The 17,282-nt window shown below is 39.3% G+C and overlaps 1 pseudogene; it reads right to left on the bottom strand.

The window, feature by feature from the left end:
- Positions 1 to 13,621: 13,621 nt before the first annotated feature.
- On the bottom strand, positions 13,622 to 15,806 carry LOC140270389 (general transcription factor II-I repeat domain-containing protein 2-like; annotated as a pseudogene).
- Positions 15,807 to 17,282: the final 1,476 nt, after the last annotated feature.

Raw genomic sequence — 17,282 nt, 5'->3', positions numbered from 1 at the left:
TCTTTGTTCGGACCTTTTTTTTCCATGTCATCTTCCTCTCCTGCCATTTTCAAAGACTCTCCGCCAAACTCTCATTCCATCAATTTTAAAAGTCTTTGTTCTTCACGATTCAATCTCTCTACAATTTTTGGACTTTTCCTTGCGGTTTCTGGAGTTTGATTCGCGGAGGCGGAGCATGATGTAGGCTTACGCTACACTTTCAGCCAATGGTATGCCTGAAACTGTTGTGACGTCTGTCTGGGCGTGTTTTGTAAGACGACCCATTCTGAGTTACGAGTCTGCAATGAGGGTGCCTCAAAGACGCTCGACTCCTGCATTCCTCCGTGTCATAAACATTCGTTCAGAGGATTCTAAAAACACCATAACTTGTTAAGATATAATGGTTAAAGATATAGCATAAACTTAGCATATAAAGACATCAAAAACAACATAACATAACATAATGATTATGAGTCTCAAAATTCAGATGGATATCTGTAAAGTTATGACGTATGAATAACGAACCAAAGAATGTTATTTTCCTGTGTTAAACGTGGAATACAATAAGAAACAGTCGGAAGCATTGGTTAACAGTTACATTATTTCATATAAATGTCACATCATATGCAAGTTGTTGACTTAATTTTGGGTTTAACTATTCAGTACTACGGACCACTGTGGGGCAATGTGTGCTGATTAGTCATTTTCCAAAATAATGACTTCTTCCGTATCCTTCCACGTACGATCGTGAGAAAAGGTATTAAAATGCAGCTTCTGATATCACTGAGAACATGAAAGAACTTGTACAAAGATATAAAGCACATTTAATACAGTTTCAAGATTCAGCTGAAAGTGAATCTGGGTAAGGTTATTTCAAAGGTTCCATGAGGCATCTGCTTCTAGTTTGCATCAGAGTCAGGGCAAATGTCACCTTTCGTTTACTTTGACCCAGATAAGATCAGAAGTGTCCTGTTCTGGTTTTCTCCAATACTCTCCTGAGAGGGTCCGTTGTTTGTTCAGCTTAGTTAGCATTAAGTTATTAATGCATTCACCTAAATTTATGGCACAGGTCTGTGGAAAGAGGGGCTGAGAAACTCTCCCAAAATGCTTTAATGGGCAAAGGTTGTTGTAAATCTGAGGATCCCTGATCCTTACACACGAACATCTCCACACCGGAATGTGGGAGATTTCCGAAGTCTTAAGTTTGAATTAAATTTCACACTTGAATTCTCTACATATAATAATGGTGCTATACTGATGTCAGATATGGTTGCTCTCTTATTGTCTCAAAGTATGTAAGTGATATGTTGTCATTCTACTGTTCACAAGTTCAGACTCTAATTTCTACTTCCTGGTGGGAAACATAAAAAGAAACCCTTTAAATCTCAGAGATGATCAGGCTGAGATGATTGTGAATATGTTCATTCTGAGATCAATGGGAAAGTCTTTTGTATGGGCACTGTTATAGGTCATATTTAAGCATTTGAAAAAAAATACCTATATGGCCATCTGAAGGATTTGTTGTAAAATACACAGGCTAGTCCACAAAACACAGACCTGATTGTTGTAATTATAGAATAATATACTAACAACATTAGCATACCTCCACCAATGGCAACTACAGCCCCGACCAACGGTCAGATGTTCATGTTTGTCATGGTAACACAAATGTCTGTTGCTGGTAGACCATGTGGAAACAATATATCTAATTGTATCAATCCCCATACAAATTCCATCAAGCACAATAATGGGAAATTCATGAACCTGGAGCCTACTGAGTGAAATCTCAACATTGCTTTGCAGCTTGTTGAAACATTGATGGATCATTTTGATTGTGTTGAACAAACCCTTGAAGACTATTTTGTGTATTATATTCAACCCATAAAGCAGATTCAACTTATAAGCAAATTCATTTACATGCCATTCTTCCATTTTCTCCTCTGTCCCCAGACTAAAGTCCATTATGGTGCAACTGATGAAGAATGCTTTTGCTCATCAGGGAGAAGAAAAAAGGAAAATGAATGAGTGATTGCAGAGGCTTTCTGCAAGAAAACCATTACAGTAACTCAAGAACATGCTTCCCTCTATGTATATGTATGTGTGTGTTTGAACACGTCTCATTTTCATTCAAAACCAATGCAAATGGCTTAAAACACCACAACAACCTGCAGCATTCTCATAATACAAATACTTTTACATTTTAACCTTCATCTAGAGTGGTTCTCATATGGCAACAGCATCCTGCAGGAAAGTGATACATTCCTGAGAACTAAACATACATATGTTTTGCTCAACGTCAGATGCATGAAGACAAAGCTCTGTGTCTTGGCTATTCAAAACTCATGCATACTACTAAGTATTATGAATTTACCTTTTTTAGGCGACGAGCCTCTCAGAAAGTACAATTAGCTATTTTATCATGGCTAGATAGCTATTGCAGACTAATGTTTCAAGTTTCTTTGGTTGACACAAAAATGTCAACAAAAACATACAAAAAATATATAAATATATTTGTACATGAAATTTTTTTAAAATAAAAGATTAAAATTGTTATGGTCTGCCCTACTTGTGAGTGCATGTTGTGGGTGAGCCTCCTTGCTACTGTTGCAACTATCTTCCATACTTGAGATCCATTTCTTCATCAAGCTGTTCTATTTCTGCTTTTGTCTTTGCTTATCGCCAATTAATTGTTTGCACCAGTTGGTTCCTCGACTTGGGGCCAAAAATGAGATTTTGTTGCTGCTTTATTCAAACATCTGTTTTCTCTACCCTCCAGGTAAAGAGGGTACCTGCCACACTAGCAACTCACTGCCAGCCATTCTGCCTCAGCCCATTTGTCTGATCACCTCTTCATTTAAAACTTAGCTTTGTTAGTGGGCCCAGGAGCTCAGGAGGAAGAGCGGTGGTTTGTTTCCCCAGATTCACCAGACCACATGTTGAAGGACAAGACACTGAATGCTACACTACCTCTGATACATTCATAAGTGTTTGAGTGTGTGAATGATTAAGAAAAAGCACTGCATAGCCTGTAGAATTGTATAGACGATGAAGTGCTTTATGAGTGTGTTTTTGAGTTAGTGAATGTGACTTGTAGACTGAAAGCATTTTGAGTGGTCAAAAAGACGAGTAAAGTGCATTATAATTGGAAATGATTTAGCAAATGCAGTCAATTCTCAATAAATTTTCACATTATCTCCTTCTCCACTCGTGTGTCTGCTTTTGGAGCCAAACTTGTTGAAGCACCCAATAACAAAGGAGCCCTTCCTTGTGTAGTATTTTTGGAACCTACTGGAAACCGTCATTATTTGACTTTTATTTCTGTTCTTCCCCAAATATTTGACTTCTGTTTACTTTCTCTTTAGCCATTTTCACACATGAATACCTGAAATGTTCAGAAGAACATTTGGACAATTTTATCTTTTTCAAGTCTTTTTCCCCACTTTCTGTTCACACAAGCACATCACAGCAGGAGGCTTTTGGAAGAGCCCTCCTTGGTGGGGAACGGGAGTACAGACCACACAGAAGGCAGCATGTGAAGCAGAAATTAAACTGAGGTAATGTTTTCAATACAACATTTTGAGAATAGCATCTAAGGCTCCTTATTGTGTCAATATGAGCACTGCATGTATCTGAACGTATCCCCAATAGTGGGGAGTGAGCAGAAATTAGCATACAGGTCAGAAGAAAGGACAAATGTTCAACACCACACACACAAGTTATCTCACATAATCGCAGAAAACGATCTGGAGCATTTGCTAACTTGTTTATACCTCATCTTACCAGATGATCTTCCAGAGATTTTACTTGGGGGGGTAAATGACAAATCTCATCAGACAGTTTGCAGTGAAAATTGTGGAGATTTGCATTCACAAAAACTCCAGTGCTCATGTGAAAGTGGCTTTATACAGTAGTCCATCCCAGGGTACACATGTACCCTACTGTCAACAGGCAGTACCACAAGGATGGTATTTGCAAGCAATGTTATGCTATTGGTGCTAACAACAACCAAAGATAAAAATATATGGATGGCTCTGAACAATGATACACGTTGTCACAGAATTACAAAGAGAATGTGCGTGTTTCTTAACCATTGTAGTACTATAGTTCATTGTAAATCTTTCAAAAATAAAGCAACTGTTACAAAAGTTAACTTCATAACTCTTTTTTTACATCACAGGTCAAGCCTCTTGGGTCATCTCTTACTCTGCTTTCTGCACTTTCTCAAGAGATTTCCCTTGCATAATAGTGGATCCAGTGCCTGATCTTGGATCAGCCAGTGTGAGATGATTTATGTTCATGAGATCTGTTGAGGTGATAGGTTTGTTCTTCACTGGTACAGATTAGGTATGATGAATCAGTTCTTGCTGGCTCGAGGAGAACATTATGTTTTCTCAGTCCATTATCCAGTTGGTATTGAATACAGTTTCCCTGCTGCATGGCAAGTAGCACCTTAACATTGCGGTCTGTTAAGATTTTGACAATCTTGGCTTCTTGCGATGCATACAGTTCTCTAGCATAGTACATAGGGTTTCAGATGCTTTTTTATGGTAGGGGGTATTAAGCATGGTTGTCGGCTCAAGAGGAGCTTTGTCAGTGATTAAACCCATCAACTGGCTTGTTGACGCTGTCAGCACTTTCCTTTCAGCTAACTCAGATGATAGGGGCTCAATGTAACATGTTCAAAGTCCCAGTAAACTGGGACTCTTGCCAGCTACATTGTGACCCATTTTCAGAGATGAGTTTATCTGGCAAACATAGCCTTCAATTTTATTATGACTGATGTTGGGTGTAAGCAGTCCTTTATGAACTCACCAGTTGCTATGGCCTGTCTTGGATCTGATGAGAGATAAGGGATTATTTTGGGTTTGAGGCACACTGTTTGTGGCAATTAAGGACAATTTTCCCCTGTGGCAGTAATATATTTCTCCATATCAGGCCAGAAAAGGATGCCTCTTGCTGTTTGTTTGCTCTTCTCAATGCCCATGTGTCCAGAGTGAATGCACTCAAGCATGCCATTTCTCATGGATGAAGGTATTATGAGCTAGTCCCCTTTAAACAATATGCCATCATAATGTACTATTATGATGTATATACACTGAAATTCTGGTAGTCTCGGAAGACAGGGGTGCTTTTCCACCTTTTATTCTTGCCATCCTAACTGCACTGGCCTCTTTAATAGGGCATGTTGGGGACATATTTCAGTTACGACTTTAATCTCATTGAACTTCCTGTCACTCACTGGCAAGCTGTTCATAACAAAGTGGACCTGCTTGTCCATACCTTCACTCAGTGTGTTTTCATAATCTAAGTGTCACAAAGTTGTATCACTGTAAGTTTAGGAACATATGTTGCAGATGTGCTGGAGCATTGGAGCTCAGTTTTCTCAATATGGACTTGATTTGACTTGACAGTGAATTTCCTGCCATTAATATAAATATGTAAATGGTTGCAGCCAAACAGCACAGGAAAAAAGCCCATTTTCTGTTTGGGCATAATTCACCTCAGATGATATAAGTGACATGGAAGCATATGCCCTTGGTCGTCTTTCCTGTATCAGAACTGCCCCTATTTCAACTTGTTGTTGTAATTCTTTTGTGGGGTCTAGTCGCAGAGTATAGGACCTGACTTCCTCATGATAAGCTTTTTCATCGGCTGAAAAAAAGTTTTGTGATTCTTGTCAGGGTCTCGGATTTAGGAAGCAGATGCAGGATCAAGTTCAAAGCACAAATGTGTATTTAACAAATACTCACAGAAAGGCAGAACGAGGATCTCCTCACAGGGCAAAAGAACGGGCTATGAAACGCCTAAGCCTTCGTCTCAATAATCTATGGCAGAGAACGAGCGCGACTGTAAAAATTAACAAACATAAAACCTCTCCACACTGGGAGGAAAACAAAAGGCTCCTTAAATATAATTAAACAAAGATGCGCTCTCCTAATGAGGCGGAATTAACAGGGGACGCTCTCTTAAAAAACCGAGGCACTAAGTAACATTTACTATTAACTTAGCACACCTTTAATGGTCGTGAAAAATGATCTCAATGAACAAACGCAAAGCTCCACTACTCGGAGGTGACTATGAAACGATTACAACAGAAATCACCCCTGAAACAGAGGAAACCAAAACAAGCTATAAACACTATCAACTTCTAAACTGAGAGTAAGATCAAAACTTTATCAAAACAAAACTCTGAAGGAGGTACGCTCGACTTCAGTGGCTCAGGAAATAAATACTAAGAATCAAAAACTCTGAAGGAGACACGCTCACTTCAGTGGACTACAGGATTAAATAATTCGGATGGTTCGGATGGCTAGAATGACGGACTGACGACACAACAAACTGGCACTGGACACAGGGAGACGAAGACTATTTAAACACAGGAGGATCCCAGGGGAACAGGTGGAAACACTTTGGGAATCAGGGAAGACAATCAGACACTGTACACGGGAGGAAGGGCAAGTTATCTGAAACGAGCGGAGACGTCATTATTTCAAAATAAAACAGGAAGTGACAAGACAATACATGAAACAAAAACCTAAATCCTGACAATTATTTTCCTAAAAAAGTCCAAATCTATTTTTAATATCAATCTGGCAAACTAATTTGCCACACCTAGAAGTGCCAGCTCTCTTTTGCTCTCAGGTGTTGCTGTTTTTCATTGCCTGTGTAGTGTTTTTTTTTTACTCTCTCGTTGCGTTGTGTATTTCACAGAAAAAGGCCTTCACTGTTGGCAACTTGCCATTTATTTTGGGCATCTGGTAGGAGATTAATACAATCAGTCGCAGTTCCCTCACACACAATAAACATCAGGGAGACAGCAAGGTCCGACTGCTCATTTAGTACTAAAATAAACCAAATAACTTAACAACATGTAATGTACCTGGTAGGAGATTAATACAATCAGTCGCAGTTCCCTCACACACAATAAACATCTGAAAAAAGTAAAATTAAAAGAAAGTGCAGGTTAGCTAACAACATGCGCACTAGCATATAAAACAAACGTGGAGCTCACACTCGTGCACCTACCAGGGAGACAGCAAGGTCCGATTGCTGCTCTCCCCTGGGATGCACGACCCTACCCCACAGGGGTGCTGCATTCAAATACCATAGGACGAATATGTTTGTGTTGTGTGATGAGTCTTTTTTTTATGGCAAGTGGAATCACACTACACCTCAACTCCGTTACACCTGGATGTTCTTTAGTTGGGGCCTTAGCCCCATATGAGCCTCAGGCACACCCTACATTCTCATGTACGTTCCAGTATGGCACAAATGCTTGTGTCATGCCTCTTTTGGTTTTATCATACACCAGATCGTTGCATTAGCCCTGGTAGTATGGTTTGGCCTCCAGTTTTTGTTGCCTTGGTGTTTGAGTTTTTGTGTGGGTTTTGCAACTGTTTGGACCACATGTCAGAATATCCTTGGGCTAGACAATTTTACCTCTGATGCGTCTATCAGTATGTGAGGAAAAAAGCACCATCTAACCTGTAACAGAGTAGCAACAACTAAGACATGCTGTATGCCTGTGTGTCTGTGTGTATATAGATGAATGAATGAGTATGTCTTGTTGTATTAAAAGGCTTTGTGTCATCAAATAGACAGAAAAAGCTCAATATGACTACAGTTAATTTACTGTTATTTATGTCCAACTGTACTTTAAGGTATACAAAAGCAGTCCTCAACAGTAGATAATGGTTCAGTAATGTGGAACTCATTACGGTTCATTTTACATCAAGGGACACAAAAACAATTAACTATGCAGTTCTTCCTAAGATAATTATCACTGGAATTCAACTTCATAGAAACAAGCAAGTCATTAGTTTCTTAATAAGCCTGAGTACCAAATGAATCACTAAGTACTGGTTAACTATCAGTTACTTTTTTATTCCTGATAACTAGTCATTAATTTCCTAAAAAAACCTGGGTTAAGCATTAATAATAAACTAAAGCTGCAAGCAGCGATGATCGGGCCCAAGCACGTGCGCATGTCGGGGTAGGCGTTGGAAGCCATCGTACAGCACAGCTGTCGGTCAAGTGTGGAGCAGGCTGTGAGAATCCCACGTATATGAAGACATCATCAGCAGGGTTTTTGAAAATTCGTAGGGGGTGCCACTGAACCATTTAGCTCCGGCCACACACGATATTCTTTACATACATACGAGGTCATCAGCATGGACATGTTTGCCAAGTTTCATGACCTTGTGATGATGATATGGCTTTCAACCCACAAACGCGATCACACAATCTTAGGCAACCGGTCATGGACACACCATTTAGATTTTGCAAAATTTGATCACAACTTTTAATCCCCAATGGCTGAAGAGGAACATGACCAACTTTGAAGGTGTTACCATAAAATCTGTAGGAGGAGTTCGATCATATGTGAGGTGTGGAAACAGAGTGATGTTTCCAACCACCAGCAGGTGGCGCTATAGGGGAGTGTCAGTATCCACATATGTATGCAGTCAGGGCAGAGTCCCAGGCAAGCCTATGAAGTTTGGTGAAGATTGGAAAATGTATGCAAAAGTTATGAGTGACTTTGTGTTTTGTGGCGAGTAGTAGCGAGTCGTCAAAGTTTGAGGGTCTGCCATGGACACACCTTTCAAATTACCTCCGGCCACACAGAATATTCTTTACATACATATGAGGTTGTCAGCGTGGACATGTGTGCCAACTTTCATGACCTTGCAATGATGATATCACTTTTGAGACACAAACGCCATAACATGATCTTCGCTGCCCCGCCACAGCCACAACCTTCAAACTTTGGAAAAGTTGATCACAACTTTTAATCCCCCATGGCTGAAGAGTAACCAAATCAAGTTTGAAGCCGTTAACATTATATCTGTAGGAGGAGTTTGATCATATCAACTTTCCACGTCGCAGATATTTATTCATTTTCTCTTTGTAAATCTTGTAATGCAAATTTGCAGTTATGGTTATTATCTCCAACCATATTATCTCCTTAATCCCCTGCTAAAATACCAAACTTCAAAGCAGAACTCAGCATAGATAATGACGAGAAGCTTTAAGTCCCCTACATCTGTACTGTGGGATGTCTTGGATGTTTGCATTATTGGGGGTGGTCCTGCTTTGAGCGTGAGGGCATTGACCTGATGAAAATTCATGGTGACCTTGTATTTTGATCCAAAGACACCAGATCCATCCCTTACAAAAATGCAGAGAACTGAGGGAACCTGCAACCTAAAATACTGTGGGGAGGTGATTGGAGATGAAGTGCAGCTGTGAACAAAGACAGGTGACATGGAGGAACCCAATGATGTGCAAGAATGACTTGGGAAAACATGGCAAGATACTAAATACTAAACAGAAACCTGAAACATGAAAAACCTAAAGTCATAACAGAGAAATCAAAAACACCAAAAAACCCACAGACGTGACAATCGTGCTTCATGGCCAGATCTAGGTACGCATTTATGATGGTACAACATTGATTTTGATAGCCACAACCATCACTCTAGACTATGACTTTTTCAATGTTTCGGTTGGCCTCTAAGACCGACTCAAAGTGCTTGCACTGCAGATGGGCAAAGATCTCGCTGCTGAAGGAGCCCTCATGCTCCTACCAGGTGTAACAATACCCATCTTTGTTACCCAGGTTGAAGCAAGTAAACTTGTGCATCTACAATTTCATTTTGTAATACATTGTGCTTGCTTTTGTCTTGGGACACAGAAGAACACTCTGAAGGTCCATTGTCCACACAGAGTTTGTCACTGGATTCCTGTTTATCCTTAAAATTTTCAGCTTGAGCTTGAACCTTTAATTTCATGTGAGTAGTAAGGGTATCCTGATCTAGATTTCCTACCTTGGCACTTTTTTGGTACGAACACGAGTATTTATGATCACTGAACGCTTTTTGGAAATAAGTCTCACTCAGAACAGGTGTTCCACTTTTACCAGCAGCTTTCTGGTATTCCTTGTGAAGGTCACTTAGAACTGTTCCGGCTCCAGAAACTTCTTATCTTGATAGGAGGGAACCTGATGGCAGTAATGGGATGGAATGGAAGGCAGCCCAGAGAACCCTTCTTTCAAGAAGGTCTGGTCAGTATCTGATATGGGCATATCAGTCTTATTGATCTTGGGTTTGGACGGGTTTTGGTTTTCCTGTCCACAGCTAACCATGATCTGATGGATCTGGGGGCGATGCCAAGGGTTAAATAGAAAATATTCTTACACACAAGTAGTTTACATCTATCTGCCAGTTGCAGGTGGTATGATAGGGACATTGTTCTCCTTCATGCAACATCACCCATCTTCTGCTTTATAGGCAGATTTTCCACTAAAGTCTGGAAATAAAGGTTGCATGTCTCCCAGGAGGGCATGGACCAGAAATTGTTGAAGATATCTGTTCTCTCTTCTTCACTCAGCAGTTCACAACTTTGTTTCTCCAACCTTAACCTTAAGCAATGCTCTGATGTGCAGGGTGGGTCCATAACAAGTCTATTTTTTCCAGAAAGGTCCGGAATGCTGATTTGTCTGACTACAATATACGTTTCCATTATGTGGAAATCACTGTTATACATGGTGCATCCCAGATGCCTCAGAGCCCAGGGAAGTTGAAACTGCCTCTGGACAAGGTTAACATTAGGCCTCTTTTTTGCATAATAGCGTTTTAAGTGGGATTTAATTGAATTGTGAATGTAACTCTGAACTGTAGTGCATTACAAAGGTTTCCTAAAATAATTCCTTGCCTATGTGGTTCTATCAGCTATTGACAATTTTTGATGCATTGCCAGCTGAAGAGTGTGTGATTTAGAGTATATGTCACGACTTATGCTTTGATTCATGTCTTGTCTCGTCATTTCCTGTTTTATTTTGAAATATTAACTTCCCTCTCATTTCAGGTACCTTGCCCTTCCTCCTGTGTCAAGCGTCTGAATGTCTTCCCTGATTCCCAAAGTGTTTCCACCTGTTCCCCTTGGCTCCTCTTGTTCTTAAAAAGTCTGCATCTCCCTGCAGAGCGTATCCTTTGTTTGATAATTTATTCTTTTGTTCTAGATTATCACGGTAAATTTCATAGTTGGTTTTGTTCCTCAGTTTTTGGAGTGATTTTGATTTGTAATCTTTTCATAGTCACCTCCGTTAGAGGAGCGTTGCGTTCGGTTTCTGATTGTTTTACAGTTCCTCCTCTAGAGGAGTGATTTTGAGTTTTAGAAGATCTTGTCACGCCTCCATTAAAGGAGTGCTTATAGTTTATGGTTAAAGTTTCATAGTGCCTCTGTTTAAGAGTGAGCTTCTTTTGTTTAAGTCCGCCTCAATAGGAGAACGTGAGAGTTTATTTGCAATCTTTCATAGCCTTTCTGTTTTCCTCCTAGAGTGGAGAGCGTTTTGTTCGATAATTTTCATACATGCCCTCTCCTCAAGTATAGTTATTGCGGAGAGTGCTTTAGACGTTTCACAGCCATTGTTTTGCTGTCTGGAGATCCTCCACCTTGTTTATCAATAAACACTTTTGCCTTGAAAAGACCCTGCATTTGTGCCATGTGGCCTTGACAGTATGATGCAATTTCTAAACAGATAATGTCCAAATTATGATTTGGTGTAACAGCAGAATTCATGAGTAGCTGAGTCACTGATCCAAGTTGGAATATTGGGATAACGTACCAATTGCCCCTAAATTTTGAAACTGACAACAATGACAGGATTTGGTAAGAGCCTTGAAGTCTTCAGTACATCTTTAGTTTTCATGATAAAAATGCAAAAAAGTCTCCAGAATGCACTTCTCGTTTTTGTCATTAGCAGAGGAACAGACAAGCTGCAGAGGTTCTGCCGATATGGTATAAGTAGCAATTCCACAAAAAAAGTTGTACAGTACCTACATTTTGCTTGCACTGTTCTCTATTGGGATTCAGATTCCTGCTGATGATGTTTCCACACATTCATGTTTGTAGTGTGATGTCAGCAGATGCCATTGTTGACAAAAAATGGTCTTGTTTGTGTTCCTGACCCTCAAGAGAAATATGACTGGTTCAAATCCTGTCATTCACAACCTTTTCCACCGTCTGCTTAATTTTTTAACTTCTGTGATTACCTTCTTCAACTTCGCTCCTACCCACTAATGACTGTGATAAGAAGTTAAAAGTAGCCTACATGGTTAGAGTAAATATGAATTGGAAATATGGTTTGTTACACATAACAAAAATACATGGGTGGAATTAGAAAAGTATACACTGTCATACTACAAAGTTCTACATTTATTGTGACGCTATACTGCACAAAATCTTTATCCCATAATTTCAAAACCTGGATTGTGAAACTACTACTTATTAGACTTTAGGACAATGTTCATAGTTTACAATATCTAGTTAGACTACATTAGTGTGCTATATAATAATGATATCTAATAAGTTCTTGATCATGTTACAGAGGCTATCATTTGATATAGTTGGTGTAAACCAGTAGAGGTGTACAACATCTCTGCTATCCATTGAACAGAAGAGAGGCAGATTCATTGCAGCTGAGGATGGGGAAAATTTTGACATTTAAAGCTTTGAACTAATCAGTCCATCTGTGTTTTATCCCTTTCTCTAACTTCACAGTCAGCAAGGAGATAATTTGAGTGCTCTGTCTGTTTGATGTACAGTAATCATATGTGATCTTTTTGACAGGGAGCTGGTCGTCTCGTTAATTTGACCGTTGGTGTGCAGCCAGCCCCCCTCCACACCTAAATTAGGCCGCTGCATGAAGAGTAATTGCAGAGCCACCATGCTTCGATGCGCTCGACCTTTACGACCTTAAAAGCCATTTCCATTTTTCTACCACAAAAAAAAGAACATATCTTGTTAATTGCAAATATTCTCCCTCTGCCGCTCTCCCATCTCCTTCCACCGTATTTGATTTCCCTTTGAAGACAAAACGCTGAAAAGCATTTCCATTTTCATTCATCAATGCTTATCAGTCATCTGAAGGCCCCTTCAGCAACAATCAACATCACAGCTCAAACCGAGAGAGATGCAACAATGAGAAACTATCAACAATCGCAAGAAGCAATTTGCTTTAATGTAGAGTGTGTTTTGTTGCTGCTAACTGTGGTTTTTTTAAATCATCTGACAGCTCTCCTGTGATTCTAGCTGAAATACAGAGGAAAGTGCGAAAATGCTTCTTTATCACAGACTCAAATACACAGTACAGGCTGATGAATGAGGATGAGAAAAGACGCTCATCCACTGAAATAAAACCTTCCAGTGAACTGTTGAGCTTGGTACTTGTTCCTACCTTACCCAGCGGAATTATACATATGAATTAAACATATGTTACACCTAATGAAGACTTGTTAAAATTTTGCTGAAGACAGTATCAATTGTAATGTAATGAGTTATGTAACAAATTATCCATCCAATCCAGGGATGTCAAACTCATTTCTACAAGGGGCCAAAATTCAAAACACACTTTAGGTCGCGGGCCGAACAGGATAAACATTTATTTAACACACCAAAACTAAATGTTTTTAGAACATAAATATGAATAAAAACAGACAGGAATATTATTCTGAAATAAACTTAAACCTTAAATTACTTAATTTTTTGCTCTGCATAAAAATATCTTGTTAAATATAACATTCAAATTCCTTTGCTCCTATGTCAATGTATATAAAAAAAAATAAACTTAAATATCCCAAAAGATTTTGCTCTCCTTAAAAATATATCCTGTCGAAATTATACAAGTTAGAAATATGAACATGCTACAAAACCTGGAAATATACATAAAATGTGTGCTTTTCAGCAATAACAATTTAAATCATTCAGTTTTCTTTGCTCTTATGACTGATCTGATTATATGCTCTGATCGCAGCCGGATACCTGGCATCTTTTTTTGGCAACAAGTTCGTTTAAGTTTGGTGTAAATTCCTGTGTTGTAGAGATTCTCAGGATGGACAGCAGGTGCTCACCAGTGAGACGACTTCTGTGTGCTGTTTTGTTAATCTTCATCACTGAGAAGAGCTTCTCACACAGATATGTGCTCCCAAACATGCACAAAGTTCGAGCCGCATGAAGATGAAGACGGAGCTGAGGCATTGATGTAGGGATGGAGTGAATGAACTGTGCGGGTCCTGCAGTGTCGTACTTTGCCTTCAGTGTCCCATTACACTGCAGCTCAATCAGTTCCATCTGAATCTCTGCAGGTGCAGTTTCAACATCTACGGCAAATGGGTTGCGAAGCAACTCAAAACTCTTTTTTTGTGCTTCAAAGTCACTAAAAGGCCGTGCGAACTCAGCGCGTAGTGTGCTCAGTTTGTCGGCAAAGTCCGTTTTGGGGAACACATTTGTGCTGACTTGGTTCAACATTACTTGGCAACAGGGAAAGTGAGGCCAGTTGCACTGTTGCATTTGTGTCTCCCATAAAAGCAGCTTCACTTGAAATGCCTTCACTGCGTCATACATGTCAGTAATCATGCGGTCACGTCCCTGGAGCTGCAGATTTAAGGCGTTAAGATGAGCTGTTATGTTAGCCACAAACGCCAACTCACACTTCCATTTTTCATCCCTCAAAACGGTCTTCCTTTACTGTCCATGAACTGACAGATTTTGTTGCTGAGCTCAAAAAACCTGTTGAGAACTTTCCCCCGACTTAGCCAACGCACCTCTGTATGATAAGGAATGTCGGCAAACTCTGAATCTATCTCCCGCATAAAGGACCGAAACTGCCGGTGATTTAACCCTTTAGCTCGGATAAAGTTTACGGTTTGCGTTACAGTGCTCATCACATGGTCCATCTTCAGGACTTTGCCACATAGTGCTTCCTGGTGTATGATGCAGTGATATGCTGTTAACTCACCAGTACAGTTCTACTCCTGCATCTTCACTCGCATCCTTCCCACTAGTCCACTTTTTGCACTGCACATAGCCGGCGCTCCATCAGTTGTAAGTCCAATAAGTTTGTCCCAGGGCAGTTTCATGTCGGTTACACTTTGACATACGTTTTCAAAAATGTATTTTCCAGTCGTTGTCCCGTGCATCGATTTAATGTCCATTACTTCCTCCGTTACGCGCAAATTGGAGTCCACTCCACGGATGAAGATAGCCAGTTGTGCAGTATCAGTCATATCAGTACGTTCATCCACAGCAAGAGAGTAGGCAATAAAGTCTTTGCTTCTTTCACTCAACTGTGCTCTTAGATCAGTGGCCATCTCACAAATTCGATCAGTAACCGTATTTCTACTCAGACTTATATTTGCCAGCATCTGCTTTTTGTCTGGACATAACACGTCGAACACCTTGATCATGCAGCTCTTCAAAAATTCTCCCTCCGTAAATGGGCGCGCTGATTTGGCTATCTCCTCTGCCACGATAAAACTTGCTTTCACAGCAGCTTCACTTTGTGATTTTGCACGGGTAAAAAACGTCTGGAATGCCAGATTCTTCTTTAACTCTTCTGTTTTCTGTTTCTTCTGCTCTGAATCCAGGTCTTTCAGGTTATCCTTGTGTTTTGTCTCAAAGTGCCGTCTTATATTGAATTCTTTAATTACAGCCACATTAGCTCCACAAATGAGACACACGGGTTTACCGGCAATGTCACTAAACATATACTCAGCTTCCCATCGGTTATTAAAGGCTCTGTTTTCAGAATCAACTTTTCTCTTCGGCATCGTGAGGGGTATCTTCGGCTAACGGCTATCTTCGTGATATCTTGTAATAGCTAGACTTAATTGACGCGAGAAGTACGCGGCAAGGCAGCTGAAGCGTTGCATTATGGGATCTGTAGTTCTGTGCAGTATTGTGTTATCAGCGCTTCATATCGATGGGCCATGAATAACGATAATGTAAAATGATCTTGCGGGCCAGATATGATTACAAGGCGGGCCGGATGTGGCCCGCGGGCCGTGAGTTTGACACATATGATCCAATCTATCCATTTTTTTTATATCCACTTAATCCAAGTTGTGGCTGTAGGGAGGGATCTGTAGTCTATCCCATCTGCCATCATGTCAAAGATTGGGTACAGCCTGGATGGATTGCCAGTCCCTCAAAGAGCCAATGCAGATAAAAATGAGACAAAGAATCATGCACACTCACTCCAGTAATCAATTTAGAATCACTAATTGACATAACATAAATGTTTTCAGATGGTGGGAGAAATCTGGAGTACCTCAAGAGAACCTACGCATGCACAGAGAGAACAATCAAACAGAAAGGCCCTTGATGAGATTCAAACCAGGAACCCTCTTGCTGAGGTATAACAAACCATTCTCGATCAATAATTAGTCAAGAAATCTATTTCCTTTTTGTGCTCCCAATAGAAGCTAAATTCCAAAAGTTTTTTTTTTTTTTAGGTGATATTGAGGGAAAGTCAGGAAAAGGCGATAGCGTGACAAAACACTGAACAAAGAGTACCTGATCCAAACCTTTTGAGTGTTTATGTATGCACACCCAACAAAATATTAACTGAAGTCTTATAAGTCCATTAAAATATAAATTGTTATCTGTTTTGAAGTAGAATTTTTAATGTAAACTACACTGATCAGCTCTTTCTCCTCTTTTCAACCTAACTACTTCTGCATACTTTCACAGATTTCAACTATTTTGGTCTCAAAGATTCCAGCTTTGACTTTTGGTGTTTCTAACTTTTATACTTTTTAAAATATTTAACATTTTATTCAAATTGTATGCATATTTTATGCAAATTTCACATTTAAACTCTTTCTCCTCTTTTCTACCTAACTACTTCTACATACTTTCAGCTAGACACACCATTCAAATTTTAAACGTTTTTTAAACGTGTCACAAGACATTCAGGTATTACCAAATTGGTCAGCATTTTCAGATACTAAGCCAATTTTGAAATATGACAGTTTCAAAAACATGAAAAATACTTTTTTTGGCCCTTTTATCAAATCTTGCGCTTTTCCAATAGGTTCAAATAATTACACTATTGTTATTTCAACTTCAAATTCTTTCAACCAAGACTTAAGCAACAGTTTTTTGAGCAATTGAAAGTTTTTCCGCTTTTTTAGCATTGTCAGCTATCCCATTCAATTTATCAGCATTCTTACTGCTGTTTTGAAGGAACATCTTTTTCTAGTTATTTAACCTTTTTTGTTTCTACCTATTTATTTTATCCATGTAAATACAAATGTAATTTTCCCCTTTACATTTTCTATTTATTCCACTGAAATTATTTATGTCCATATTCTATGAAATATTCTATTCAGTTTTACAGTATTTAAAAAAAATCTTTTTTCAAATTTTGTGTTATTGTTCCTTTGAATTATTTCCATGTCTTTTCTATATTTCTGTCTTTTTTCCAATCCTTTGGGCATTTCAGCTTTATCATTTTAATTGCA

Source organism: Leuresthes tenuis, unplaced genomic scaffold (assembly GCF_036924035.1).
Source record: "Leuresthes tenuis unplaced genomic scaffold, fLeuTen1.0.hap1 SCAF_15, whole genome shotgun sequence".
NCBI lineage: Eukaryota > Metazoa > Chordata > Actinopteri > Atheriniformes > Atherinopsidae > Leuresthes > Leuresthes tenuis.
Note: the sequence above shows the minus strand (reverse complement) of the source record. Positions and strands in the feature narration are given on the sequence as shown.